Source organism: Phascolarctos cinereus, unplaced genomic scaffold (assembly GCF_003287225.1).
Source record: "Phascolarctos cinereus isolate Bilbo 61053 unplaced genomic scaffold, phaCin_HiC Scaffold_4;HRSCAF=312, whole genome shotgun sequence".
Classification (NCBI taxonomy): domain Eukaryota; kingdom Metazoa; phylum Chordata; class Mammalia; order Diprotodontia; family Phascolarctidae; genus Phascolarctos; species Phascolarctos cinereus.
Window position 1 is genome coordinate 654,995,312 of NW_027555847.1, and position 13,228 is coordinate 655,008,539.

The 13,228-nt window shown below is 47.8% G+C and overlaps 1 protein-coding gene across 1 annotated transcript in view; it reads left to right on the forward strand.

Annotated features, from left to right (window-relative positions):
* PLEC (plectin) overlaps positions 1-5,972 on the forward strand; it is an 85,138-nt gene extending 79,166 nt beyond the window's left edge. Inside the window, 1 exon segment of the mRNA XM_020995350.2 lies at positions 478-5,972. The gene's annotated coding sequence lies outside the window, so the exon portion shown is untranslated.
* Positions 5,973-13,228: the final 7,256 nt, after the last annotated feature.

Here is a 13,228-nt window from a genome sequence, read left to right on the forward strand (position 1 = left end):
CCCCAAAAAACCTTCTCCTGCTCCCCACTGCCGCCATCTTTCCTGGGCCCTATCTCTCCTTTGCCTCCTCAGGTCTCATCACCTCCATAGTGTTCTTTGCCTTCTCCAGGCCCTTTTATCCCTGCATCCTCTGCCCCTGCTTATGCTGAGGCCCTTGAACAAGGCGGTAGAGGGATAGATACCATTTGAAGAGAAGCTATGTCACTTCAGGAAATACTAGGATGGGAAATGTGAAGAAATGAGGCTTTCCTGCCCATTGGTGCCCTGAGGGTCTCAGCTGGGCTTGACTTAGAATAGAGCAGGGGGCACCCTGACTGGCTCGGCCTGTCGGGCTAGGAGGGTGGAGGGGACTAGAGGAGCTCCCAACATTGCTATGGCTGTGTCCTGAACTGTCATGCTGTGTCGTCTGTGTTCTCATACCACTCCCCCTCACCCATCTCTCATTTCACACCATCTTTGTGTCTGCCTCTGTTGTAGTGTGATCCAGTGTTCACCTGGCCCCTCTTCCCTCCCGTGGAGCCTGCAGCCCTGTGACCCTGGGGGACACCCTGAGGAATCAGACTCGGCCTTGTCCCTTGGTCCAAACCTTCCAGCTGCTGCCTGTGGCAGCATCTCCAACTCTGCCCTCCCCCCCCCAAGCAATGCCAGCCCCTCAAAGCAGCCCCCTTTGGCCTGGAGCCAGAACTGCCACTGACTTGAGGGTTTGGGAGTCCCGTGCTAGGGTCCCTCTCCTGGCCCTGAAAACAGGGCTCCAGGCTGCTGGACTTCCCTCCCCAAGCATCTCATCTTCCATTGACCTCCTTTCACCTCCTCAGAGCCAAGAGCACCGACACTCCCCTGCCCCACACCCCTTCCTGAGAGCTGCTCTGTCCAGCCTGCCTGGGTCTCAGGCTTCTTAACGTTTCTCCTCCTTCTCCCTCCCAAGCCACTGGCTGGGACTTTGCATGCTCTACTAACCATGGGGTGTTGTTGCCACCCCAGCTCCTGCCTTGGCCTCCTATCAGGAGGAGTGCTGTGGGCTCTGGAGGGCAGAACACTAAGCAGACTGTACAGAAGGTGTTGGTCCCCGTGGCCCCCACCTGCCCCCAGTAAAGGAGATCCCTTGCTAGTTCTGCTGCCTCATTCTTCATTCACACTGGTGTGGCCTTGGGATGGCAGGGTGGCTGTCTCCAGGAGGAGGAGGAACAGTCTCCTGGCTGGAAAAAAAAAATCCATTCATTCATCCATTTAGTCATTCATATTCATTCAGCAAATACTCGGTGCTCCTGCTTCCAGAGGGCCCAAGTCCAAGGCCTTAGCTCAGGTGGGAGGGTGCTGTCTTTGCTTTAGTTGCTACATACTGGTGAAAGAATCTCAGTGATGGTTCAGGGTCAAGAGAAATCAGTAGGGCCTACTGGCTAGAGGGGTGTGAGGACAGCAAAGAGTTGGACACAATTAGAAGGGAAGTGTGCCATTGAACAAGAGTCAGCGTGCAGCTGAAGGTCTGGAGCCCCGATCCAAAAATGGAACATGAGAACAGGCCAAAGGTAGGAGTCCCCTTCCTCTCTGGGCTCCAGAGCCAGGAGTCCCCTTCCTCTCTGGGCTCCAGAGCTGGGAGTCCTATGTACATAAATAACTGAGCTGAGCACTCAGAGCCACAGAGAGGGGACAGAGCTGGGAACTGAGCAATTGAGGGCAAGGAGAGCAGAGCTGGAAAAGTCTCGGATCCCAAAGAAGCAAGAGCTAAGACTAAGTGCAGGCTTCCTGGGAGAACTTCAGAGGAACAGGGTGGGATAACACTGAGGTCTCCATTTGAGTGAAGCAGTGCTGGTCCATGGGTGAGGAGGACACAGGTCCATGAGATGCCAGGCAGCCTGTGGCGCCCAAGGGAAGAGAGCCCAGCTAGAGGCTTGACAGACGTGGCTCACACACATTGAGACCTCCAGATGTGGGTAGTTGTATGTGTGGAAGCTCCCTGCTTGATATCTCCATGACAATGTCCATCTCACTTCTAGAATAGGAGAGGGGAAGGAGTTGGCCACACCTGCTCAAAGACAACCCATCAGGCAAAGGTTGCAATCCACATTGGAACCACTCTCCATTAGCATCTCTATGTTCCCTTTGGACCCAGCCCCAACACCTTCCCACTGGTTCCTTTCTTTAGATTGACCCTACCCCCCCTGCCAGGGGCTTCTACTCTCCTCATCTCAACCCCCTCCATTTGATACTCCAGTCTTTGCACTGGTCTCCATTGGATTCATCTAAATCCCTTGTCATTGGTCTCTGTGAAGCTCCATTCAACTGCTTCTCATCAGTCTCACACAACCTGAGATGGTTAAGGAGAGATGGATTGAGTGTTGGAGAACACGAGGTCCGGATGTTGGAAAGATGTCAGAGAGAGAGAGAAAAGAGTGGAAGACCCAGTCACAACCCAGGGAACCCACAGTAGAGTTGGGGAGACAAGAGACATGTGGAAGAATGAACATGAACGTTAGACTATGTTCTAAATGCTACATGAAAGGTACAGACGTGTCAGGACCGGAAGGTTAACAAAGCTTGGCAGGAGTGAGGAATGTGAGGCAGCAATGTTTGCGGGGAGTCTTTGTGGAGGACAGGGGCTTTGAATAATGGGTAGAAAGTGATGATGGATAGAAAAAGGAGATGATATTCTGGGGTTTTAAGGAGGTAACCTGAGCAAAGGACTGGATAAATAACTCAGCTTTCTATAACATTCTAGGGTTATGAAGTGCTTTTTCTCACAAATACCAGTGATATGGGGTAGTGCACGCATTGCCCCTATTGGTACAGATGAGGAAACTGGGCTTAGGGAGGTTCAAAGGATTACCTAGGGTTATTCAGCAAGTAATAGTAGTAATAATAATAGCTAACATTTATATAGTGCTATGTGTCAGCCACTTTACCATTATTATCTCCTTTGATCCTCACCCTGGGAGGTAGGTGCTAGTATTATCCCCATTTTATAAAAGAGGAAACTGAGGCAAATGGGGTTAAGTGACTAGCCTAGGGTCACATGACTATTAAGTGTCTGAGGCCAAATTTGAACTCAGCTCTTCCTGATTCCAGGCTCACTGCACCACCGAGCTGCCCCTAAGTGAGTGTCAGAATTAGGATTTGAATTCTGGTCTTCTGATTCCAAGACCGTTGTTCTTTCCACTTACGCATCATGCACAGGTGTGTGGAAGGAAATTGTCCTGGCTCCAATGAAGAGCGCCTCATGGGGAGACTAGGTTGAAGTGGCAGTCAGTCTACAAGTGTCTATTAAGTGCCTACTATGTTTCAGGCCTTGTGCTAAGCATTGGAAATACAAAGAAAGGCAAAACCAAAAAACAACCAAAAAAACCCACCCAACAGTCCTTGCTCCTGAGGAACTCACAGACTAATGGGAGACAATATGCAAACAATCATGTACAATTCGTAATATACAGGATAAATTGGAAATGACCGACAGAGCAGCGTATAGAATTAAGGGGGATGAGGATAGGCTTCTTATGGAGGGAGGGATTTTAGCTGAGACTTGAAGGAAGTCAGGAGGCGGAGATAAGGAGGGAGAGCACACCAGTCATGGGAGACAGCCAAGGTGTGGTCAGACAAGGGGCTTTGAGTGCCAAAGCAAATGAGTTTGGAGCTTATAAACACTGGGAAATCCAGGAAGGTTCTGAACAATCCCAGCCTTAGAGTCTGCTTGAAAACTGGCCTCCTCTTATAAACCACAGTGCCAAAGTGTGAAAAAACCACTCGGGCCTTCTATAGAAGGCTCCCTGACTTCACTGCCAGGAAACGCCACCGCCAATGGGATTGAGCTTCGTCCCTCAGGACTACAGCTTGACCCCCTTCGTCCTTTCCCCACACCCCCTCCCCCGAGGGCCCGTTCTTATATGCCACCCCCTCAATTGGCCAATCGGAGGGCTAGCTTTCATTTACTACAGAAATGGAGGCAATCCAGGTAATGAGTATTTAAAGGCAGGTAATTCATAGGTGCACAGCTCAGTAATAATAAGCTTTGGTGTGCTTTGTACATATAGCATTTACTGTTAGAGAATCTGCAGCTTTTTCTCGTTTGATCTTTACAAAAAAAAAAATCCGTGAAGGAGATAAGCCAAGTGGCATTGTCCCCGTTTGAGGGAAAATGACTCGCCCTGGGTCTCACAGTGTCAGAGTCAGGACTCAGAACCCTGGTCCCACATCCAACCCCCTCTTGTCTTTTCACTGAACAATTCATCTGTGCAGTAAACAATTTATTAGTGCATTTGGAAGACTGTACCAGCCCTGGGGCGTTTTGGTGCAGTGTTAAGATGACATGGGGTCTCTAAGCCTCATGGAGCTTTTGATCTAGCAGGGGATGAGATACAAACATGTAATTAGTACACACCATTATTCAGTGAGTTGACTGTAAAGGTATGGGAACAAGGTGAAACTGGAGGGAGGTCTTCCCTGAGAAGGCTTTGTGGAGGAGGTGGTGTTTCAGCTAGGCTTTAAAGGATCATACATTTGGGTCTAGAAAGAAACTTGGCTCCACCCCTCTAACCTCGTTTTACAGATGTGGAAACTGGAGCCCCAAAGAGGGCCAAGGTCACACAGAGTAAGATTTGAACCCGGCTCCTCTGCCTAAAAGGGCACAGAGGGAGAAGAATGCTGGGTCAGAACTTGGCATACGTGGCTTGACACCTAAGTTTGTCTTCTGTTTTCTCTTTAGGCCCAGTTAGGTATAAAGTAATGGTGAGAATAGTGATGAAATTCATTTGGGCTTTCAGAAGCTAAATCCCTTCTAAGCTAGATTTCCATCTGCAACCTCCAAGCCCTGATTCTAACTTTTCCCTGTGGACCTCAGCCAAGCTCCCTTTCCTGAATCCCAAGGTCAACCACAACCCCTTGGAAGGCGTCTTTCCCAGGTGAACATTTTCTGCTCTGGAGTCCTCTCCCTGGCCCCCAAGTGGCCCTGAATCTCCACCAATATGTCTTCCTCCATGACTACATCACCACCAACAAATACGGGCACTGTAGGAATAAACTGCAAAGAAATGTAAAATATACTGCCCTGCCCTCATGAAGCTTCTAGTTTGAGAGGAGGGAAATAGAACAACTTCTGGGTCACTATAAATTAATATTTGCAACTTACATTTACATAGAGCATACATGGGGGAACTTTTTATCTACCACAAAAGAGATATGATTACAACACACAAAAAAATTGCAAAGGGCTCCTGTGGAATACCTAAATGTGTCTCCTATCTGCTCCCTTCCTCAGCCCACTCCATTCCTGGTCCTGGTCTCCCCCCTTGCCTATCCATTCTGTATAGGCTACATAACAATGCACTCTGCACACACTGAGTTATGCATAGCTCTGACTGCATCATCCTTTCCATTGCCTGCCCTTGCCCCCAGTGCCTAGAGATCAAATTATAGAATCATAGATTTAGAGCCTAAAGGGCACTAGGAAGTCATCTCGTCCGACCCCATGCTGTTTCTCAGTCTGTTATGCCTCCATGTGGTCCCTACCTACCTGTCTATCCAAATTCTGTTTCCCTTTCACATTGCTCACCCCAGCCTGACTGGTCTCGTGAATTAGCCGTGCTCAGTCCGGCCTCCAAACCTTTGCCCATGCTGTTCCCTCTGCTGGGAACGCACCTTCCTTCCTTTTTTGCATGCCCAGATCTATGTAGGAAGATTTTGAAGAGCTGGGGAGGAAAGAAGAGGCAGCTCTCAAGGTCTAACTGAAGTGCCACTTCCTCCATGAAGTCTTCTCAGATTACTCCACTCAACAGAGTTCTCCCCTCCCTTTCCCTGAATATCAGCAGCCTTTGTCATTTTGGCCTTTGTAACCTGACTGTATTGTTACCTGTTTCTATTATGATGGTCTTGTCCTCCTCAAAAGAATGTAAGCTCCTTGAGGGCAGGGACTACGTCTTGTACTTCTTAGCATCCTCCACAGCTCCTAGCTCAGGGCCAAGTTTAATAAACATTTACTAACAGAATGGAAGACTGGTCCTAAGTCTTGCGATTTCAGCCAGTGTCACCCGTGCCCCCCTTACACTCAGAACAAAGGACCTCCTACCCTCTCTTGACAGCTGGCGTGGCTATTGGTACTTGAACATTCAGGGGAGGCACAGTGGGGACGGAAGGAACCTGGAGAGCCCAAGCCTTTAAGCAGCAGATATGATGGAGAAGAAACCTGTAAGCTCCAGTCAGGTGTCTTACCCTCCAAGGGCCTTGGCTCCTCTTTTCCTAGGCCAGAGCTAGATGTCATGGTGCCCCAGGCAGGGAAGGGAGGAAAGGTCACCGAATCCTAGAATCTCAGAGTTGGAAAGAACCTCACAGGTCAACTAGTCCAAACCCTCCAAAAATCCCCTCTCGAACGTCCTCAGCAAGGGGCTGTCTGATCTTCATTTGAAGGCCTCTGATGAGGGGGTCACCCACCCGGTGATCCCAGTTCTGCCCTCCGGGACCATGCAGAACAAGTCTGTTCCCTCTGTTCCACAAGACAGCTTTTCAGATACTTGAGCACAGCTACCTCCCAGCCCTGGAAAAGTCTCCTCTTCTCCACAATAAACACCCCCTCCCCATTTCTTCAAGTGATCCTCAGATGGCATGATATCTCCTGGTCACCATCCTCTGGAAATTCTTCAGCTTATCTGTCAATGATGCCCTTATTAAACTATGGCGTCCAGGACTGAAGACAGTAACACAGCATGACCAATATGGAGTACAGCTGAGTAGAGTTCTCAACTGTAGGCCTCCTTAATGCACCCTAATATGACACTAACTTTTTTGGACTACCCTATTAACACTAGGTGAGTCATACTGAGCTTTTAATGAGCTAAAGCTCACAGATCTTTCTCAGATGAAAAATTAGATCTATCCCCAGGCAAAAGATCTAACCCATTCTCCTCTATTCTGCAATGAAGGAAGATCATTTACAATACGAAACAAAGCAGGGCAGCTAGGCGGCACAGTGGATAGAGCACCAGCCCTGAAGTCAGGAGGACCTGAGTTCAAAGCCAGCCTCAGACCAAGCACTTGACACTTAGAAGTTGTGTGACCCTGGGCAAGTCACTTAACCCCGATTGCCTAAGGAAAAAAAAAACAAGTGTAGGACTCTATACTCCCTATTAAATGTTATCTTAGATTTGGCCCAATGTTTTTCACCTCTCAAGAGACTGTGTGGCATGGTGAAAGGAGTGCCAGATGACCTGGCTTTCGAAGCCTGTCTTTCCTGATTGTGTGACCTTGGACAAAGTCATTTTAACCTCCTTGGGCTTCAGTTTTCTCATCTGTAAAATAAGAGAGGGGGTGGACTATATGGCCTTTACTAAAATACTTTCTAGCTTTGTTATCTAGTGTAGATAACACTAGGGGAGGTGAGCAGGTCATGTCCATGGTGGATAATTTGGCCCACGTGGAGCAGAGAAGTGAGAGCTACAGCAAACTGGAGAGGGAAAAGGGAACCACCTTACTGAAAGGGACCTGTGGAGAGATCAAGTTGAGAGGGTCTTCAGGGAGGGAACATGCTCTGCCCTACATGGCTAGTGAGGGAGAGTATTTGGGGTCTCAATGTGGATCTCTTCATAGCATCTTACTTATCCAGCTCCCTCCATACAGTAGCAGGTTGTACGAAGCCAGAAAGAGATTCATCTTCATTGGCTGCTCCTGTAAGGAAGGGATGGGTGTACAGCATAGAGTAGTGGATACAGTAATGGACCTCCATGTAGTCTGAAATACCTGGGTTCCAATCCCACCTCAAGCACTTACTAGCTGAGCAAGTCACTTAACCCCTTTGTGCCTCAGTTTCCTCATCTGTAAAAGGAAGGATAGGTTTAAATCTATGATCCTACCCCATCCTGACTTGAATTTTATATGCAGAGCCAGAGCTAGGTCCTTTTTGGACCTGGGCCAAAGGGGATGAAACATGTCCTCAGTTAATTTGGAGGTGGGGTGGAGACGCTGGATCAACTTCGTAGCTATTGCCCCCAGTGGCAGGTGGAGGAAGCAGAGTGAAGGGGGTCAGGTCAGGGAAGAGCTCGCCTGGGCAAGGGCTGTCTGGCAGAGGAAGCATGCTGACCAGAAGCTTCAAATTTTAACTAATTATTCTTGCTAAGCTCATTTAAAAAAAAAGCTCTGGGACAATTGCTAATGTCATCTAATTTTCAGTACCTTGGGACAAAGGCCCAATCATCCCATTGTAGTTATTATGGCTAAGTTTAAAGAGCTTCCACACCCAAAGGTGTATGCCATCCAACCATAAATCAGTGGTTCTTAGAAGGAGGATGTCAGAGAGCTAGAGAGAAAGGAAGGAAGCCAGAATGAGGAGTTGTATAATCAAGGCAAAGCAAGCAGTGAGAGGTAAAAATCAGGTTTGAAGCAAGTAAAGGGTAATAGGAGCCATGAGGAAGGAGAGAGAGATAGTGAGATGGAGGAGGAGAGACATGGGCAGGGAGGAAGGAAAGGAGAGACGAGAACGTGTGAAGATGAAGGGAAAGAGAACAAGCTGCTGGGGTGGAGGAGAAACGAATGAAAAAGAAAACAGAACTAGAAAGAGATGCGCAGATGAGGTAGAAGAGGAGTGGAGATTAAAGACCTATAAAGCACTCCTGCAATTCTCTCTCAGGTGGCCACTCCACCCCGAATGGGTCCTATCTCAGCTGATCTTGGAATCAGAAGCTAAACAAGGTCCTTTCTGATTACTGCTTGGATGGGAGACCAACTGGAAATAATGAATGCTCTAGGTCTTTGCTTGAGAGGCAAGGTGAAGCTGTAGAAAGAATGCAGACTTGAGGTCACTGGTGTCAAGATCAGATCCTTGCTGTGCCATTTATCACCTGTTTGACCTTGAGCTGTAAAATTAGGGATTAGACTATATGACCCCTGAGGTCCCTCCTGGTTCTAGACCCACGATCCTGTGATCTTCCCAGGCCCTTCTGGTTCCTTCTAATCTATCCATCCATTGATCAGTAAACATTTGTTAAAGCAGCTACTATGTGGCCAGGCACTGCACTAAGCTCTGGAGGTACGAAAAGGGGCAAAAGACAGTCCCTGCCCTCAAGGAGCTTATCATCTAATGGAGTCATGCCTTTTCTTTTTACATCTGTAAAGCACTTGTTACTTTTTAAAATGTTCTTGTGGCCATACAATCCTAAAATGTCAGATCAGGAAGGATACCATGAGCTCTTCTAGCCCAGTCTCCTAATTTTACGATGAAAGAACTGAGACCCAGAGAGGGAAAGTAATTTACTTTAGGTCACTCAGGTGTTAGTGGCAGATCCAGGACTAGGAACCAGATAGCAGGATTTTTGAGTCCTGTGCCCCTTTTTCCAGTCAGTATTTTGAGAGCAGGCAATCCTATTTTGGGAAGTGGAGGGGGTGAGGGGTGGGGGTGAGCACAGCTTTGGAAGCCAGTACCTCTCCCTGCGGTGAAATCAGCCCTGCCTCATTCCACATTCCTTTTGCACTCCCCACTTTAAGGTCACTCTCTAGCATTCTTTATACGGCAAGAAAGCTTGTTTTCCCCCAGGCTCTTCTCTTTCTGGTCCAAGTTTTCTTTTTCTAGCTAGATCCTGATCTTACACTTCTCCCACTCAGGCCTCCTGCTTTCCTTTTGCTCTCTAAGCTCGGTGATGGGCTGGCTCTCCCTTTCGTGCCCAGAGTCTATTCTGTCTCCCCTCCATGAGCACATGTGATGTACAAGGGTCGCTCCACCGGCCGTCCTGGGGAATGGAAACTGAACTGACTGGTAGCACACTGGAAGGCTTGGCCGTGCCAGGTGGTGTTCATGTGGTCTCCCCTGATGTCTCAGTCTAGGGGAAGCAGTAGGAGCAGGCCCAGGGCAGCTGTAGCCTGGAGCGCCTGGAACTCTGTCCAGCAAGGTGGAGGGGTATTCTGACTTACAGAGGTTCTTCCCCTTCTCTCTCTTCCTGCCTTGGGGTTTCCTTTGGAAAGTCAGGTCTTATGTGATACAGCCAGTGACTTCCCCATCAGCAGTCCTTCAACCTTTCAGTACTCTTAGCTAGGGCCCATCACAGGGTGTTGGTAACCAGGCCCCGGGACTCTTTGCACTGTGGGGCTGAAGACTCCATTCATTAATTCTTTTGTTCATTCATTCAACAAACATGCATTAAGTGCCCACTGTGTGCAAAGCACTGGCCTGGGTACTGGAAAGGATACAAGGTAGAGAAAAGACTTTATCTCTGCTCTTGGAGAGCCTACATACAGTCTTTTAGGGAGGATGACAGGAACACATAATAGAATACAATATGGCACACACTTTGATTTGTCAGAAGGTACAAAACAAAGTGCCATGTGAACTCAGAGAGGGAGATTTTTACTGGCTGGAGGATTCTAACAAGATCCATTTGAGTTGTGCTTTAAAATCAAAGTGGTGAAGAGGGCATTCCAAGCAAAAGGAATATGAGCAAAGACATGCCAGGCAAAGGAGTATGAACTATACTTGGAAGGCACTAGGGAGCCACTGATGATTTTTGAGCAGAGGACCGACATGTATGTATGAGAAAGATTCTTCTGGCAGCAGTTCAAAGGAAAGATTGGAGGAAAGAGGAAACTGAGGCAGTCAGTCCTATAAAAAGACAATATTGTTCATGTTCAGGAAGGTGGGTAAGGAATAAGGTGGGGCAGAGAGAAGGAGGTGGGGCCAGATGTGTTGGAGATGGAATTGATAGACACTGCTAACTAACTGGAGGTTAGGGATGAGGAAGAGGGAAGGGTTCAAGCTAACTCAAAGGTCTTGAACATGAAAAGCTCAGTGAAGGTGGCATATGAGAAATAGTGAAGCCAGAAGGAAAGATAATGAGCTCCATTTGAGGTAGGTTGAGTTTGAGACAGCAACGGGGTATTGGTGGGCATATCCTGTGGGCAGCTGGAGATTCAGGTCTAGAACCCAGAAGAAGTTGAGATTAAGGATATAGATTTAGGAGTCATCTTTGTAGAGGTGGGAGCTGAAGCCACAGGAGTGAGTGAGATGGTCAAGAGAGAGCATGAAGAGAGAAAAGGGCTGAAGATAGACCTTCGGGGAAGGCCATCAGTAAGGGGTCAGGAAGAAGAGGAGGAATAAACAAATAGGAATCATGGTGGGAGGAAAAGAGGGAAGCAAGCAGACAAGGAGCAGTTAGAGGTAGCAAGAGAGTTAGGGGATCTCTGAAGCCAAGGAAGGAGAGAGTATGCATCAGAAAGAGGCGGGCAATAGTATCAAAGGTGAAGAGAGGCCAAGGAAGATGGGAGCCGGAAAAAAAGGGGCCATTAGATTTGGTGGCTTTGAAACAAAAACACAGTGTCAGTAGGGTGGTGAGAATGAAAGCTAGATTGCAAAGTATTGGATGGGTAGTATGGAAATAAAGGCAATCTTCTCAAGGTTAGGAGTGAAGGGAGGAAGAAGTAACAATAGCATGATAGATGGAGAGGATTGAAGAGATCTGAGCATGTGTATAGATTGATGAGAAGGAAACAGTGGGGAGGGAGAGATTGAAAAGACATGGGAGTTATGGGATAAGCGCTGGAGCAAATCCTTCAGGAGGCTGGAAGAAATGAAATCATAGGACAATAGAGAATACGGCCTCCTCCTTTTACCAAGGAGGCACCTGAGTCCTAAACAGCTTAAATGACTTGTCCAAGGTCACAAAGTGCTCTAGTGAATAGCAGAGCCAGGATTCGAATCCAGGTCTTCCGATGCCAAATCCAGAATTCTTTTCACTGCTCCATAATGATTCATCAGATTGAGGGTAAGGGTAGAAAGATGTTTGATCTTAATGAGTGGTAGGAATAACTTTCCATCTGTGATCAGAGGGAGGAGGAGGAGGAGAGAGTGGGTGATGAGGCACAGAACTTTTGAGGAAAGAAGGAAAGAGATTCAGGGGGTGCTTGTCTGATGTCACCATTCTCAGTGAAATAGGACTGTCTAGGCCCCAGTTTTAGAGAGGCCTCCACCCACCCTCACACTCAAGAAAGAATTGGCATCAGCAATCATAGCTGTCCTAACTTTCTCTCCTAGGGGGAGACAGTGCTGTTTCATGATTAGTAATCTGTCACTTCCCTTCTCGGGGCCTCAGTTTCCTCATCTGTAAAATGGATTAGCTAATATCTTAGACCTCTTCCAGTTGTGACATTCTGTAATTCTTTGACTGCAGGAAAACGGAAGCAGACAAAAGCACAGAAATGCCCAAGTCCACAGCTCCCTGGCATCTGATGACAATGTCGATAAGGTCAGACCCCAGATTGGCTGGGCAGGGCTGGGCTAGCCAAGTATATGGGCCGCTGTATAGGGTTTAGTCCTGGGCTGTAGGGCTTACTGATCAGGGTCAAACTCCTTGGGGATTCCAGCTCCTTCTTGGGACACATCTTTCTAGGGGACCTTGTCTTCAACCCCAGGGCTCCTGCCTTTTGCTATTTTCTAGTTTTTCCCTCATTCTTAAAAGTCAGCCTGAAGCCTGGGCCTTCATGGCCCCTGCGTTTATTTGGTTCCTTGGATTCAGAGCCTGACCACACATGAAAATCACACCTGATCTTTAATTATCTTTCCCCTTTCTCCCTCTGCTATCATCATAGTGGGAAGCTCAAGGCTCACCTCTGTATCTTCCAGACAGCAAGAGTGCATTAATTCTTTCTTTATTTTTTGAGGCAATCAGGATTAAGTGACTTGCCTAGGGTCACACAGCTAGTAAGTATCTGAGGTCAGATTTGTACTCAGGTCCTCCTGACTCCAAGACCCACTGTGCCACCCAGCTGCCCCAAGAGTGCATTAATTCTTAAGGAAAAAAAAATACAAATTCAGAAATAATACACCAGGGTGAGATAAACAGCAGTGAATAAAAAAAATGTACCCCATATATCTGAAAAGCATCCATCAGTCTAGTTTCTCAGGACTAGCTTGCCTCTTACTTGATTGTAAGTTCAGTATGAGTCAACAGTGTGGGTGACCAGCCCAAAAGGTAAAGATGACCTGAGGCTGAGTTCATAAGAGCAGTATCTAAAGCAATGAAGAAGAGAGTCCACTGCCTTCTACCTTGTCCGGACCACATCTAAATCACTGTGTTCAGGTCTGGTGCCTACACTTTAGGGGGGATATCCCAGCATGTAGCTCCTTCATGGCCCCAGAAGAGAGTAATTTAATCTGCTCCAGAATGCCCATGTCTTTCCTGTACCTCTCCCTCCCCACCCCCAACCACCAAACGGGTGTTCTGGATACAGCTCCTCAGTCCATTTGGTTTTGGTCATGTTGTCTATGCCG